We start from the raw sequence: 16784 nt of genomic DNA, 5'->3' as shown, positions 1-16784 counted from the left end.
GATGATGGACACAGGCTGGACGTGGAGGAGCATAAACAGGCTTGCCTTTGGCACAGTAGCAACATGTCAGCACCATGGCATTTATTTAGTGCCCCTCCCAAGGTTGAATGACAGCCCCCACCTGGCCACAAACACTACAGTGAGCCTGATCAAATATCAGGCTGAAATAGCAATACCATGGAAGGGGCCTCATCAATATATTTTTTTAAAGTATACTGTTTCAATTTCAGTGTTTGGGCAATTGTAATCAACAGTGTATAGAAATATTAATTTAAAACATTGTTTAGAAACAAAATAAGTTACTCCTATGTTAGCCTTACAGCCAATCAGGCAGGGTGTATGGTATTTAAAAGTGGTACATGTAGAAATTTAATGTCCTCACAATGACTAGCCCCCAAAAGCAATTTTCATTGTATGAGATTAATTGGCCCTTAGAGAAACAGCGGGAAGCAATATTAAATACCAGTTCTGCTATCTCACGTTAAAGACCAGCTGGAACTGTAATTAAACCTTTTTTGTTAGTATTTATTAATAGCCCAGTTCAGCAGTGAAGTTTGCTTTTGATAAATGTTAGGCATAGGGCACTTTTAGGAAAGTACCTTTTCCCTGGCTAAAGCCTCTGGAGGCTAATTTGAGCTGCCCTAAATGAGGAGTGAAAACTGCTCCCAGAGTAGAGACAAAGGCCTAGATTTGGGGAGTAGTTTTCTGTTTCGCTTCCACAATAGCCATTTGGGCAGCGCCCAGTAACTCAATTTACTTCAAACGGGCTTCCCCTGTCACAGACAGATGTTAGGTGACACCCCGACAGGCCCCTTTGTTTGTTCCCTCTTTCAGGCAGACACCAATCCCAGTGGGTAGAGAGCTGTCCCCAGAGCTGATTTGAGTGATCATATAGGACAGGCTGCCCATTTCCTTGTCGAAACTTCCGGGATGGAAACACAGGCATAGGGGTGCACTGTGGGATTGTTTCCAGGATGACACAAGGCAAATGTTGCAAAAGTAGATAGTGTAACCACTGGGTACATTTATCCATTGGTTAGGGAGGAGCCGACCTGCAAGATGGGACCAGGAAAAAAAGTGGCATCTGCAGTACCCTCCTCAAATCACTACTGATAAAGGTCAGAGGAGGGACTGGACCAGCTGTATGTGACCTGGGAAAAGTCTAGAGGACTTGACCTGCTTCCTCTATTAACCCAGACAAAGGAGTGTACTCCAAGGTTCATAAGGCTGACCTCCAGTTCAAGCTAGAGGCATATAAAAAACACAAGAGACCTTTTCATGGAAGTATCCAGCTGATCAGTGGCAACTAGGCCTGGACTGAACCCAGCTGTTGGCCTCTGTCTGGCACCCTGTTAGTCTCTAATTGCTCCCGTAAGGTCCTGGGTGTCCTTTAGAAGTGTACTCATGTGGTGGATTGGGGCTTAAAGGACTAAGGACCCAATTTAGATTTCGCCAGGCAGCCCATTCCTCCGCCAGGGCAACAGAGTAAATTACTCTGTCGCACTCACTGGGATGCTGTCTACCAAATTCATAAATGACCGCCAAGCTGGTGGTCATTTACAAAGCATTGGCATGAGCCACTCTTTGCAGTTTGGTGCCAGGATCCTTCAACATGACAGAGCATGCACCAAATTATTTTCTTTTTTCTTTAAAAAAATGAACGCCTGAAACAGGATTTTCTTTTCGAAAATAGAAAGTGAAATGCTTCCCTTGCCCTGGGAATTCTCTCCTGTGGCGAGGAGAACATATAGCAGTTTTCACTGCCCTTAACCACCATTGTTATCCAGCCATAAGAGGCAGTGAAAACTGACCTCTAATTCCACCCATCTAAATCAGGGGGACATAATTACAGGGCTGCTTCCAATGGCCCTTACTCTACAGGGCCATCGGAGTCTGTGGAGACAGAGTAATCTCAAACGTAATAAACCTATGGTCCACCTGCATCTGAATGGGGCGGGCAGACCATTACCTTGACAATATAGATACTCCACTGCCATTGCGACTGAGGGGCATATTTATACTCGGGTTGCACTGAATTAGCATCAAAATAAATTACGCTAATTCAGTGCAAACTTAACTCCATGCTTATACTTTGGCGCTAGACCTGTCTAGTGCCAAAGCAAAGGAGTTAACGTAATTTTCTGGATGTGGAAACCTACCTTGCGTTAATGAGATGCAAAGTAGGCGTTCTTAATGCCTTAATGCCATATCTATCCCCTGTGCTAAAATCAAGCTCAGTGGAATGGGAGCTTGCTTAGCGCCATTATTTAACACCTGAGTATGGGCAGGCATTAGGGGACCTGTGGTTAGAGACCATGGAAAGAGCCCACAGGTGCCCTTCCCTGGCCCCAGGGACACCCCCACCCACACCAGAAAGACACCACAGGATCGGGGACCCATCTCAGGTAAGTCCCAGTAAGTATTTTATTATTTTACTTTTTTCCCTCTCGGGCCCTAACTTGGGGGCCCCTGCATGACAATGGCTCATCCCCTGGGCATGGCCATTGGTGTGGTGGGCGTGACTCCTGTCTTTATTAAGACAGGAGCCATGTCCATGGCGGTTGTGCGCCAGGAAATGGCGTTACTTTGCTAAAGGCATTTTTTTTCCCTCTAAATAGTGTAGCGCCATAGTTCAGCGCACAACCTCCGGTTCCCCCTATGCCTCCCCCACCCGGTTAGCGTCATTTGCAATGATGCTAACCGGGCATTACCGCCAGCTACCACCATTCCATAAATTTGGCACTCGGCCGGAGCCCAAGAATTGCGCTAGCCGGCGGTATACTTTTAGACGCAAAACTGCGCTAACACAGTTTTGCGTGTAAAAGTATAAATATGAGCCTAAATATCTATACCACCTATATCTGAAGGTAAAATCATTAACCAGGATATCCCTGGTTGTTGTTTCCTACTCTCGTTCCAACATAGTCAGCCTCAAATTCTGCTTAGGTTCTGTCTGCTGCGACCATCAGCTATCATTGGAGATTTGTGTCTTTGGTGCTATTTCTACTTAAAAAATAAAAATTCATATGTGTGATTCCCCTTGTTGTTCTTAATGTTTTGTATTGCAACTTTATGACTATCTTGGTACGGCATAACTACTTTTCCCACTGTCCTAAATTAAGCCTGTATGTTCTGTTCAATAGCTACCAGGGACTGAGCTTAGGCTAATTTAGTTACTTTGAGGGTTCACCCTGAAAGGAGTTGTGTTTATTCATCGAGGTGAGTAGTCACCCACCCCAAATATTAATCCACTTTCTTACAGTAATGTCTTGCCATTAAATAATATTTGAGGGCAATTTGGAGTACATTGTTTTACATTGTAGTTTTAACCGCAACTACCATTACATCTAAGTTTAAATTAGTCCAACGTATTTAAACAGTACAAGACTTTTTATTTCAAAATATTATTTACATCCCAACAAATTCAACTTTAAAACCGTATATTTGATATCAAATATAATGTAAATGATAATGTTGCAATGCAACATATTTGTTTTCAGAGAAATCAAGGCCCATATTTATACTCTGCGCCAGATTTGCGACATTTTCTTTACGCAAATCCAGCACAAACTTAACTCCATATTTATATTTTGATGCTAGACCTGTCTAGCTTCAAAATATTGGAGTTTGCGCCATTTTCTTGCGTGCGGAAAACTACCTTGCATCAATGAGACGCAAGGTAGGCATTCCCGGGCAAAAAATTACTCCTGTGATTATCCTCCCGTGCAAAAATCACGCATGGGAGGGGCTTAAATAATGGCACTAAGCCTGCTTAGTGCCGTTATTTAACGCCTGGGTCAGAGCAGGCAATAGGGGACCCGTGGGCCATTTTCCATGGTCAGAGACCATGGAAACAGCCCACAGGTGCCCTTCCCTGCACCCAGGGACACCCCCACCCACAACTGGAGGACACCTAAGTATGGGGGGGCCATCCCAGGTAAGTCCAGGTAAGATTTTTGATTTTTTTTTAAAGTGCCATGGGAGGACTAACTTGGGCCCCCCTACATGGCACTGTGCCAAATGGCCATGCCCAGGGGACATAAATCCCCTGGGCATGGCCATTGTGCTGGGGGACATGACTCCTGTCTTTACTAAGACAGGTATCATGGCCATGGGGGTTGTGCGTCAAAAAGATGATGCTAGTCAGGTTAGAGTCATTTTTTTGACTCCAACCTCACTAGCACCATTCTTTCCTGCACAACCTCCAGTTTCCCCTTCGCCTCCCCTACCTGGTTAGCGTAATTTATTTTGACACTAACCGGGCCTTGCCGCCGGCTTGCGCAGCTCCTTAAATATGGCGCCCGGCAGGCATCTTGGAATGGCGCGAGCCAGGGCTATACTTTTTAACACAAACCTGCACTAACGCAGGTTTGCATCAGAAAGTATAAATCTGGGCCCAAATGTATTAAAATTAAACTGAGTGTGGTCACTTATTCGAAATGATAAGATGAAGTTACTTATGTGCTAGCTTGCTGGGTTATCATCTATCAAATTACAGTACTCAAAAATAATTGTCTCAATCCGTATTTTACAAAAAGATTAAAAGCATTTTTTAAATTACGAATTACCTCTCAAAAGCATACAAAAGCAGAAGTCTTCAATTTTTTGAGCACTTTTGAAGAGGGATTTTTCAGTCAGTAGTGCAGCAGTGATCTGGCAATTTTGAGCACAGAAGAGCCACCTAACTTTTGAAACTGGTAAATGAGCGTATATTTGTCATCATCTTTTTTTTTTTAATAGATTATATAATAAAAAAATCAAAAATATATAGGCGGTCATTCTGACCGCGGCGGGCGGTGGTCGCCGCCCGCCATGCGGTTACTGCCGAATGACCGCTCTGCGGTCAGGAGGCCGCGGCGGCTATTCTGGCTTTCCCGCTGGGCCGGCGGGCGACCGCCAAAAGCCGGCCCGCCGGCCCAGCGGGAAAGCCCCTGCAACAAGGATGCCGGCTCCGAATGGAGCCGGCGGAGTTGCAGGGGTGCGACGGGTGCAGTGGCACCCGTCGCGATTTTCACTGTCTGCTAAGCAGACAGTGAAAATCTTTGTGGGGCCCTGTTAGAGGGCCCCTGCACTGCCCATGCCAGTGGCATGGGCAGTGCAGGGGCCCCCAGGGGCCCCACGACACCCGTTCCCGCCATCCTGTTCTTGGCGGTAAGAACCGCCAGAAACAGGGTTCCGGGAAGGGGGGCAGCGCCGCCATGGCGGATTCCCTGGGCCAGGGGAAAACCGGCGGGAAACCGCCGGTTCCCCTTTTCTGACCGCGGCTTTACAACCGCGGTCAGAATAGCCCAGGAAGCACCGCCAGCCTGTTGGCGGTGCTTCCGCGGTCCCCGGCCCTGGCGGTCATGGACCGCCAGGGTCGCAATGACCCCCATAATGTTTAAATTCTTTATTAAAATTTTTTTTAAAGTCTGCTTACATACTAAAATAGTACACCTTAGTAGCTAATCCCCACAAGGACACAAACATTTATTTTGGAAATTCACCTTACTCTACAATAAAAACATAGATGGTATGTAACGTTTAAAAAATACAGCGATACCCTAGTAAATTGCCTAAACTTCTATAATATTTTTTATCAAGGTGATTAATTTGTTTTTTTCTCCTTAAGTACTTAGGTGGTCATTACAACCCTGGCGGTCGGTGTTAAAGCAGTGGTAAAACCACCAACAGGCCGGCAGTAAAAAAAATGGAATCACGACCGTGGCGGAAACCGCCAACATAGACAGCCACTTTAACACTCCTACCACCACGGCGGTACAAACAAACACCGCAGCGGTAACCGCCAACAGACAGGCGGAAGACAAAGTTCCGCCCATTGTATTACAACAGTCCAATCTGTCACCTTTTCCGGGGCGGATTCACTGCGAACAAAAACACGGCGGAAACAGGACTTGGAAGGGAAAACACTCACCTCTACACACCCCACGAGGAACCAGGATGCCATGGAACCCTAGCTCCAGATACTCCCTGCCTTTGTCTTCCAGCTCCTCTACCAGGAACATCAAAGACGGCAGCGAAGACCACGGTGAGTACTGCACCTACGACACAGGGGAGGGGGGGAGGGAAAAAAAGAGTGACACACACACGCAACACGCAACATTCCCACCCTCACCCTCACCCACTACAACACACACACAAGTACATGTTGATACATTACATTTACAACTCCCAAACCCCCCTGGAAGAATACAAGGACAAAAGGAAATGAGTTGAACATTTGTAATCTATCAATATACAGTAATCAAAAATATATATATATATTTACACTATAAACAAATATATACACCAAGAATAAAAGTCCAAGGTATTCCACCATTAAAGTCCGTGGACCACTGGGCCCAAAATGCATGGGCGAGGCCCAAACAAGATACCCGATCAAAATGGAGAGAACACTGCTGGGGCATCAGTTCGAAATACAACAGGCACCTCAGGGGGAAGGGAAGGGGGGTCACCTCAGCCGGATGAGTGCATGACACCAGATCCACGAGGGGGCTACATGCCCACTGCTGTATCCTGGGGAGTGCAAAGCCACAGTCTCACAAGTCTTTACAGTGGGTGGTTTGCCCACTGCTGTATCCTGTGGAGTGCAAAGCCACAGTCTCACATGTCTTTACAGTGGGTGGTTTGCCCACTGCTGTATCCTGAGGAGTGCAAAGCCACAGTCTCACAAGTCTCTCAAGTGGGTGGTTTGCCCACTGCTGCATCCTGGGGAGTGCAAAGCCACAGTCTCATAAGTCTTTACAGTGGGTGGTTTGCCCACTGCTGCATCCTGGGGAGTGCAAAGCCACAGTCTCACAAGTGGATAACAGTCTCCACTGGTTCTGGAGGGGGCTTTGTGCCCAGAGTGCTTCATCCTGCCAAGGACTCAGGTAGTGGATGCCTTTCTACACTGGTTCTGGAGGGGGCTTTGTGCCCAGAGTGCTTCATTCTGCCAAGGACAGAGGTGGTGGATGTGAATCTCCACTGGTTCTGGAGGGGGCTTGGTGCCCAGAGTGATTCATCCTGCCAAGGACTGAGGTAGTGGATGCCTTTCTCCACTGGTTCTGGAGGGGGCTTGGTGCCCAGAGTGTTTCATCCTGCCATGGATAGAGGTAGTGGATGTGAATTTCCACTGGTTCTGGAGGGGGCTTGGTGCCCAGAGTGTTTCATCCTGCCATGGATAGAGGTAGTGGATGTGAATTTCCACTGGTTCTGGAGGGGGCTTGGTGCCCAGAGTGCTTCATCCTGCTTGTGGCGGCCTCAGTAGCGTTGGAGCTTTTGGCGCTCATTGGCCTGTGGTGCTGGTGGCGGCGGTGTCCTGTTCAGCGATGCTGGTGGCAGTGGTGTCCTGTTCAGCGATGCTGGTGGCGGCGGTGTCCTGTTCAGTGGTGCTGATGGCGGCTGTGTCCTTGGCAGCGGTGCTGGTGGCGGCGGTGTCCTTGGCAGCGGTGCTAGTGGCGACGGTGTCCTTGGCAGCGGTGCTGGTGGCGCGGGTGTCCTTGGCAGCGGTGCTTGTGGCGGCGGTGTCCTGTTCAGTGGTGCTGGTGGCGGTCTTGTCCGCCGTGCAGGTTTTCGGCGACCTGCCTGTTTTTCTGTGCCCCTTCCCCACCTTGGATGGTGGCGCAGCTGTCTTCCCACTCCCAACTGTACTCCTGGGAGAGGCTTTGGTGGTAGATGTTTTGCCTCTCTCCCGCCGGGCAGTGGCCTACTTTTTGTGCTTTTGATGTGGGGGACTGTCTGTGGTCTGGCTCCTTGGCACACTGGCTGCCCTGCTGCTTGGCGCACTCCAGAAGCCGGTTACTACTGGCACCACTGTTCCCGCAGATGTTGTGGCTGTGGTGCTGGGTTGGGACCTGGAAAGGCGGGCCTTAGGGGACTGAAGGGGTGGGGGAAGTGAGGGGAAGAGGTCAAGGTTGGACAGGAAAAGTTTTTGGGACACACTGGGATGGGTAAATGGAGGGGGTTTGGGAGTGGAGGAAGAGGTAGTGGTTGTAGGAGGTGTACGTTTGCTGACTTTGGGTGAAGGCGCATGGGCTGGAGGCTGTCATGAGGTGGATGGCTGTTGGGTGGGTGTGTGGCTGCGTTTGTGTACCTTGGGAGGTGGGCTCACAGACAGACTGGGAGAGTACACAGGGGATGTGTGAATGGTAGTGGGGGTGGTGAGTACAAGTGAGCGGGGTGTGGTGGTGGGTGTGCTGGTGATGGAGGTAGTGGCTGACGATGTAGTGCATGCAGGTGTGAGTGGAGACGAGACTGGGAGGGAGGAGGGAGACGAGGAGGAGGGGGACACAGTGGAGGCGGTGGACGTTGGTATGTCTGCATGTGTATGATGCTTGCATGAGTGCCTGTGGTATGTGTGGTGCTTATGTTTGCCTGAGCTTCCCTTGTGTGTTGAGGTGTGTGCATGCTGGTCTGATGGTGTGCTTGGGATAGGCTGAGGTACAGGTGTTTGGGTCTGGGTGGAGGAAATTGGAGGGGGGAGGCTGGACACAGGGACAATGGCTGACATCAGTGCCTGACCAGAATGAATGCCCTCCAGGTATGCATTCGTCTGTTGCAACTGCCTCTCTACACCCTGGATGGCATTCAAAATGGTAGACTGCCCAACAGTGAGGGACCTGAGGAGGTCAATGGCCTCCTCACTGAGGGCAGCAGGGCTGGCAGGGGCTGAGGTGCCTAGGGCGAAGGAGATGCCCACCCTCCTTGGTGAGCGGGCACAGGGCACACGCTGAGGGGCTGCTGGGAGGGAGGTGCTGGTAGGGGGGGGTGGCGGCTGTACCTGTAGATGCGGGGGGTACAGAGGGCCCCGCCACCGCAAGGGAGCTCCCATCAGAGGAGGAGTCTGTGTCGCTGGTCTCAGCTCCTGTCCCGCCGTGGAGCTCCCCTCAACCTCAGTCCCACTGGTGGCTTCTGACTCCGTTGTGTCGCCCTCCAGGGCCATGTGGGATGCAGCTCCCTCCTGCTCCGGTGCCACTGCTCCTCTGCCTGATGATGCTAATGCACACAAGAACAGGGAGACCACAAATAGGGGGGGGAAGACAGAAGAAAGACATGTTGAGTTCATGCAATACCGCTACCGTTGGCACTACGCCGTGCACTTTGAGTTCCCTAATTAATCACAGGGACATGGGGTACAAGGCCTATGCCAGATTGCTGCACACATGGAAGTCACAGGAGCCTGACTAGGTGTAGTTGGCTCTGAACACAGGTGGGGTGGGGTGCCACATGGCCTACCTTAAGAAGGGACCTTGCTTACTAAACTCCCCCCTCGCCTAGGGGAACCCGCAGCCCACCTCCCCCACCCAGACACCTACAATGCGTGCTGAATCAGCAGGATGAGAGTGTACTCACCCTCTTTTGGCTGCTGTGATGCCCTCAAGTGCCCATCCGGATATGCCACCGCCAGGATCTGGAATATCAGGGGGGTCATGGTGTGACGGGCACCCCTCCCATGTTGGGAGGCCATCCCCAGCAGGGCCTCCGCCGTCTTCTTGCTTCAGTGGCGAATGTCCTCCCATCTTTTCTGGCAGTGGGCGCTCCGTCTGTGGTGGACCCCCAGGGTCCGGACTTCCTTGGCGATGGCACACCAAATATCCTTCTTCTGGTGGGCGCTGACCTAAAGGAATAGTACATGGGAAAAGGAGAAGATATAACCGTCTGCACTGTCACAGACATTGGCCCGCATCCCTACCCTTGCTATGACGCACATGCACTCACCGTCGTTTCATGCACGCCTCATCCTCCTCCCCCCTATCTTTCATCCACACCACTCCACACAGGCATTGCCCACTCGGCATGCTCATAGTGTACTTACCAGTTTGTCTGGAGGACCGTAGAGTAGCGTGTACTGGGGGAGGACCCCATCCACTAGTTTCTCCAACTCCTCCGTGCTGAAGGCGGGGGCCCTTTCCCCAGACACATGAGCCATTCTCTCTTCCAGACTGAGGTCACAGCAGCACTTGCAGTGTAGGTCCTCTCCTGTCAAAGATCAGGTATCAAGTGAGTGAACAGAGAGAAAATGGCGGTGACGTCCGTGACAGTGCGTACCGTCACCGCCGGGGTACATCGTCATTGGCTCCTGGGACCCATAGGGTCCAATGTTAACCAATGCAGGATTGCGCCACGGTCTTCGACCGCCTACCGCAACGGTGTACAACGCCAGTGCAGTTACCTCATATCCCCTTGTCCCACCATACAGGTCAGGCAGCCGCCATTTCAGGGGGGCCACATGGCATTAATTTTGACTGTGTCACACATATCTAGGCCTTGCATAAACACTAATACAGGCATATATTGATTTTCAAAAATTATGGAATAAAGTTGTGTTTACGTACCTCAGTGCTGGTTGACTCTCTGCTCGCTGTTCTCCTCCATAGAGCACGTCCGCTGGGTAGGTGAGGAGATGGCGGCATCCTCTGGTGTACAGACCGCTGGTGGACCTGTCGACAATGGAGGAGCGACATGTAATTGTCACATACAGACTTGATCGTACCACAATCTTGGAACTGTGCGCCCAGTTGGAGCCAGACCTGATATCAGCTATCTGCCATCCCACAGGAATCCCCCCTCTAGTGCAGGTCCTGTCAGTACTCCATTTCCTGGCAAGTGGGTCTTTTCAAACAACAGTGGCCATTGCATCAGGGATGTCCCAGCCTATGTTCTCCAATGTGTTGTCCAGAGTGTTGTCTGCCCTGCTGAAACACATGCGCAGCTACATCGTGTTCCCTCAGGTGGAGAATTTGCCTACAGTGAAAGGTGACTTCTATGCCCTCGGACATATCCCCAGCATCATAGGAGCCATTGATGGGACACATGTGGCCTTGGTCCCCCCCGCAGGAGTGAACAGGTATACAGAAACCGGAAGAGTTACCATTCTATGAATGTGCAGATGGTGTGTTTGGCCGACCAGTACATCTCCCATGTGAACGCCAAGTTTCCTGGCTCAGTGCATGACTCTTGCATTCTGCGGAATAGCAGCATCCCTTATGTGATGGGGCAACTCCAGAGGCACCGTGTGTGGCTATTAGTAGAGGACATGGACCCAATACAGTGTGACTAGGTGTCTGGGTCTGGGGATGTCCCTAAGAGTTAGTGTGTGTCTAACAGTTGTCCCTCGACATTTGCAGGGGACTCTGGTTACCCCAACCTGTCATGGCTACTGACCCCAGTGAGAAATCCCAGGACAAGGGCAGAGGAACGCTACAATGAGACACATGGCCGAACTAGGAGGATTATAGAAAGGACCTTCGGCCTCCTGAAGGCCAGGTTCAGGTGCCTCCATATGACAGGTGGTTCCCTATTCTACTCACCAAAGAAGGTGTGCCAGATCATCGTGGCCTGCTGTATGCTTCACAACTTGGCTTTCTGCAGGAGGATGGTTCAGATGGAGGTGTTGTGGCAGCTGTGGAGCCTGTGGACAGTGAAGACGAGGAAGCAGAAGAAGAGGACATAGACAGGAACACAGTGATTCATCAATACTTCCAGTGAGACACAGGTAAGAAGACAAGACTGCCTGCTACATCTGATTTAATTCTTCTACCTCAAATCTGTCTGTCACTTTCACCTAGTGTATGGACCCTGATTTGTCACTTTCCCTTTCAGTTTCACAGATGTGGGTCCCACTGTGTGACATCTGCTTTGTTTCCACATGGACTAGAGCTGTGTGACATAGGTATGTTGACAATACATTGGAGATAGCATTTTTCCACAGTTAATGGAAATACACATTTTCGAAAGCACAGACTGACTCCAGATTGTTTTGTGATTTAAGGGTGTTTATTTAAGTGCAAAATAGTGGAGGGGGTTGTAAATTGGTCAGGGGTGATGGTGAAGGAATGTCCATGGCAGAGTCCAGTCTATTAGTCTCACAGGTGCATTGTCCAAAGGGGCATAGGAAGAGGAGCTAGGGCAGTTTAAGTATGGACAGGGTGACAAAGTGGGACAGAAGGATGACATTCAGGGTGGTCTCATTTCTTGGCGGGGGTCTTGGCATTGTTCCCTGTCTTTGTCCTGGATCTCAGGGACCGTTTGCAGGGTGGTTCTCCATCTGCAGGGGGTGGGGTGCTGGTGTCATAGTCCTGTGGCGGTGCCTACTGTCCACTAATGCCGGCGGAGGTTGTGGGCAGTTCATCATCCAGGTTAGTGTCAGGGGCCCTTGTTGTGCCACAGTGTCCCTCCTGGTGTTCACGAGGTCCTTCAGCACCCCTACAATGGTGCCTTGGGTGGTATTGATGGATTTGAGTTCCTCCCTGAAGCCCAAATACTGTTCCTCCTGCAGCCGCTGGGTCTCCTGAAACTTGGCCAGTACCGTTGCTCATCTCCTGGGAATGGTGGTAGGCTCCCATGATGTTGGAGAGGGCCTCGTGAGAGTGGGTTCCCTGGGCCTGTCCTCCCCCTGTCACACAGCAGCCCTCCCAGTTCCCCTGTGTTCCTGGGCCTCTGTCCCCTGAACCGTGTGCCCACTACCACTGCCCGCAGGTCCCTGCTGTTCTTTGGGTGGTGGGTTAGCCTGGGTTCCCTGTAGTGGTGGACACACTGCTGCTTGACGTATCCTGGGGACAGAGGTATGGGCCCGCTGGGTGGGTGCTGTGCTGGTGTTTCCAGAGGGGGGAGGCTCTGTTGTGGCTTGTGCCAATGTGAGGGGAACCAACTGTCCCGAGGTCCTAGATGGGCCGGGCTGGTCATCTAGATCCAGTTGGACAGAGCTGCTGTCATCACTGCTGTGGGGGGAGTGGACATGTCTGGACCCTCTTTTCCGGTGACGTTGGTTAGGGGTCCTGCAGGGGTGTAAAAGCATGATTATTGCATCTGTATGTGCCATGGTGTGCAATGGGTGGGTGACCCTGTACCCCAGTGCTTGCATTCTTGTGTTGGACCTTGTGTGATAATGGTTTAGGGGGGTGTATGGGTATGTGCAGTGGCCATGTCTTGGTGATGGGTGTCCATGCTTTGGAGTTGCATGCAGGGCTTGGGTTTGGGATGTGTGGTTTGTGATAATGGGACATGTGTGAGGAGTTGAGGTGATGGGGGTGAGGGCGAGGGTGGGGGTATGTGATAGCATGCAGGTAGGGTGGGGAATGAAGTAGTTAAGATTTGACTTACCAGAGTCCATTCCTCCAGCTACTCCTGCGAGGCCCTCAGGATGCAGTATAGCCAAGACTTGCTCCTCCCATGTTGTTAGTTGTGGGGGAGGAGGTGGGGGTGCGCCGCCAGTCCTCTGAACTGCAATCTGGTGTCTAGAGACCACGGAACGCACCTTCCCCTGTAGGTCGTTCCACCTCTTCCTGATGTCATCCCGTGTTCTTAGGTGCTGTCCCACTGCGTTGACCCTGTCCACGGTTCTGCGCCATAGCTTCATCTTCCTAGCTATGGTGGTGTGCTGCACCTGTGATCCGAATAGCTTTGGCTCTACCCGGATGATTTCCTCCACCATGACCCTGAGCTCCTCCTCAGAAAACCTGGGGTGTCTTTGCAGTGCCATGGGATGGTGTGGGTGATGTGTGGGGTGGTGTGTGTTGTGATGTGTGGGGTGATATTTAGGGGTGTGTTGTGTGAGGTGCGTGGATGTTGTGTGAGTGATGGTTTTGAGTGCCTGTGGATGCTAGTGTTGTTTCTGGTGGTGTATCTCTCTTGCCTTCTGTCGCAATTTTTGTCCTAGGGGTTTGTTGGTGATGTGGGTGTGTGTTTTATATTGTATTGAGTGTGTGGGAGTGGTGTGTGTATGTGTATCAGGTGTGTGTATTTCGATTTGTCCAATGTGGATGTGTTTTACCAATGGAATACCGCGGTTGAAAGACCCCTGCGTGGATTCGTGGGTCGTAATATTGTGGGCGTATTCCTGTTGGCGTGACGTTGTCGGTTTTGTTAACCCCAGTTTATCACTGACCTTTGGTGTGGCGGACTTGTGTGGGTGTCTAAATTTTGGTGGATTCCGAGCTGTGGGTCATAATAGCTGTGGCGGAATTCCGCGGCCGCGGCGCTGTGTTGGTGGTCTTCTGCATGGCGGTAAGCGGCTTTTACTGCCAATGTTGTAATGACCCCCTTAAACACTGTTAATATTTTTTCCATACAAATAAACTCTAACCTATAAATTTAATGAAGTTTAAAGAATATTAATCATTTTATCATTAAAATCACATTTTCGGAAGGAAAGATTTGACTTTCTAATTAGCCAAAGAAACGTTTTCCACGATGGAATTCATCTAAAAAGATTCATCTAAGAGAAAAGAATCATGACTATTTCCAAGTGTGTTACTGACTATAGGCAACAATACAAATAGTAAAATTTAAAGATAACAATAAAAAGAAACAAAGTATAAATGAATAATTTATTTATAGGCATAAAGGGCCTCATTACATGTTTGGCTGTCTATAGACTACCATGGCGGTGATGGCAGTGCGACCACCATCGGCTTGGCTTACGAATGATGCGGGCCTATGGGGCAAAGACCGATGTGATCCAGCTGGCACCACCACGCAGCACAGACTGCTGCATTCAGGGAGCAGCACAAACAGAGACAGTGGGCCTCATTATGAGATTGGCGGTCAGACTACCAGACCGTAAAAATGGCAGCCGCCAAAAGACCACCATGTTGGCGATCACTCAGACCGCTGTATTAAGACTCACACAGCCAGGACCACCAAAAACCAGAACTAAAACTGACACCACCAGGACTCATGAGTGCGGGAAATAGGTGGTCCAATCACCAGCACTGCCAGCCTGTCAACTAGCCACCAAACCTATTACAAGTACAAGGTCACTCAGACCACTGTATTAAGACTCACACAGCCAGGACCGTCAAAAGCCAGTACTAAAACTGACACCACCAGGTCTCGTGAGGGCGGGAATTAGGTGGTCCAACCACCAGCACTGCCAGCCTGTCAACTTGCCACCAAACCTATTACAAGTACAAAGTCATTCAGCCAAGGCGGTCTTCCAATGGCAGACCGAACCACAGCAGTTCATGGTCACCACAGTAATATACAACACCACACTGGATGAATTTGATACCAACACAGCTGACCCACATTCAGACACTGACACAACTGCAAAGCACACCATAAAACACACCCCTTCACACACCACAATCCTTTGCATTTTCACAGACCCTGCAAGACAGTGTGAAATTCCCAATACTACAAATCCACTGGAATAGGTACCACAAACCCACACCCTCAATACACCCTTAACATAACCATCTGCACCTCCCTCCTCATTTACTCCCCGTCACCTGTTCATTTTCCCAGCACCCACCGTTCTATATTTAACACCACCATGTCACAAAAGAAAAATCCTAGTTTCACTGAAGATGAGGTGAGTCATGGTGGGTGAAATCATTAGAGTAGAACACAGTTATTTTGAGGTCAAGTCCAGCAAACTGCTATCACATGGAAAATGGAAATGTGGCAAAGGATCATTGAAAAAGTGAAGAACCTCAGGGGGAAGGTTAGTTCCATGGCATCCAGGCACCAGCTGCAGCTCCAGAAGACTGGTGTTGGTCCCCCACCTCCTCCCTTACAACTCACATCATGGGAGGAGAAGGTCTTGGCCATCCTCCATCATGAGGTCTTGACAGGAATACCTGGGGGAGTCGAGTCTGGTAAGTCACAACACAAAAATATTGCACCTAAATGTATTACCTTCCATGCTCAGTACTCATCTTTGGACACTTTCACTGGCATTTCAATCACCAGCCCAGTCTCGACCTGTCGAAAGAACACTGTCTGCCATCTCACATGTGAACTAGACTCACTTGGGGAAACCTCATCTGTTTATACTGGGTATAGGACAGGGGCTGACAGCACTACAGTTCCCAGCAGGTAGTGTCCTACAGTTTGCAAAACCAGAACTGTGTATCACATACAAAATTACCGTGTATTGCAAAGCCCCAAACTAATGTACTTACCTAGAAAGGAGCTCAAATGTACAGTGTGAATGTGTAGCCCAATAACAGAAAGAACTGCTAAGGCCAGGAGGCACTAATAGTGTTACCCCACTAAGCCAACACAGTGTCTTCTGCTACAACGAGCCTCTTACCTCTACTCAGCCATTTGAACTGGATATAGGACAGGCACTGACAGGAATGCGAAGGCCATGATGCATTAGTAGTATTACCCCAATCAGTCAACACAGTGTTATCTGCCATAATGAGCCTTCCACCTCTACTCAGCCATTGCCCTGTACTCACCTAGAAAGGATCACGCCTGTATGCTGTGTGTGATACATGGAGTCAAATGGCTACATTACACCGGGGGATCCCTAACTGCCACCCCAAGTACCAGTCTAGTGAGCATCTGCCAAAATACCATTTTCCTGGAACTTCACAAATAAAGCACACTCACCTGGGGGTTGACAAATAACAAGTGCATGAGGACCAAGGAGTCACATGATTGCTAAGCCAGGGGGATACATCTACCCAATCCAAAGCACCAGCCCACTGAGCATATGCTCAAATATCCTTGTAGGTTAACTTGCAATGGTAGTGTACTCACCTCAGAGTATGACTCATGTATACTGTGTGTAATACTTGGAGAATCATCACTGTAAATCCAAGGAGGGAAAGTCCACGCAACTCCTATCACCAGGCTAGTGGCCATGTAACATAGTGCATCTGTCTGTGAACTCACAAATGAAGTATACCCATCTGGGAGGGACCAAGATACACCCTGTGATGTGGCTACATACCCAGAACCATCTTGAGTAGCTATGTCAAAATGAAATGTTGTGGACAGTAAGGTCAGCTCAAAATGTGGGCTATACTACTTTATGACAGATCAAAGGCTCCAAGATGCATCACATGAGT

This window comes from Pleurodeles waltl, chromosome 4_1 (assembly GCF_031143425.1).
Source record: "Pleurodeles waltl isolate 20211129_DDA chromosome 4_1, aPleWal1.hap1.20221129, whole genome shotgun sequence".
NCBI lineage: Eukaryota > Metazoa > Chordata > Amphibia > Caudata > Salamandridae > Pleurodeles > Pleurodeles waltl.
The sequence above is the reverse complement of the archived record's forward strand: the minus strand, read 5'-3'. Positions refer to the sequence as shown.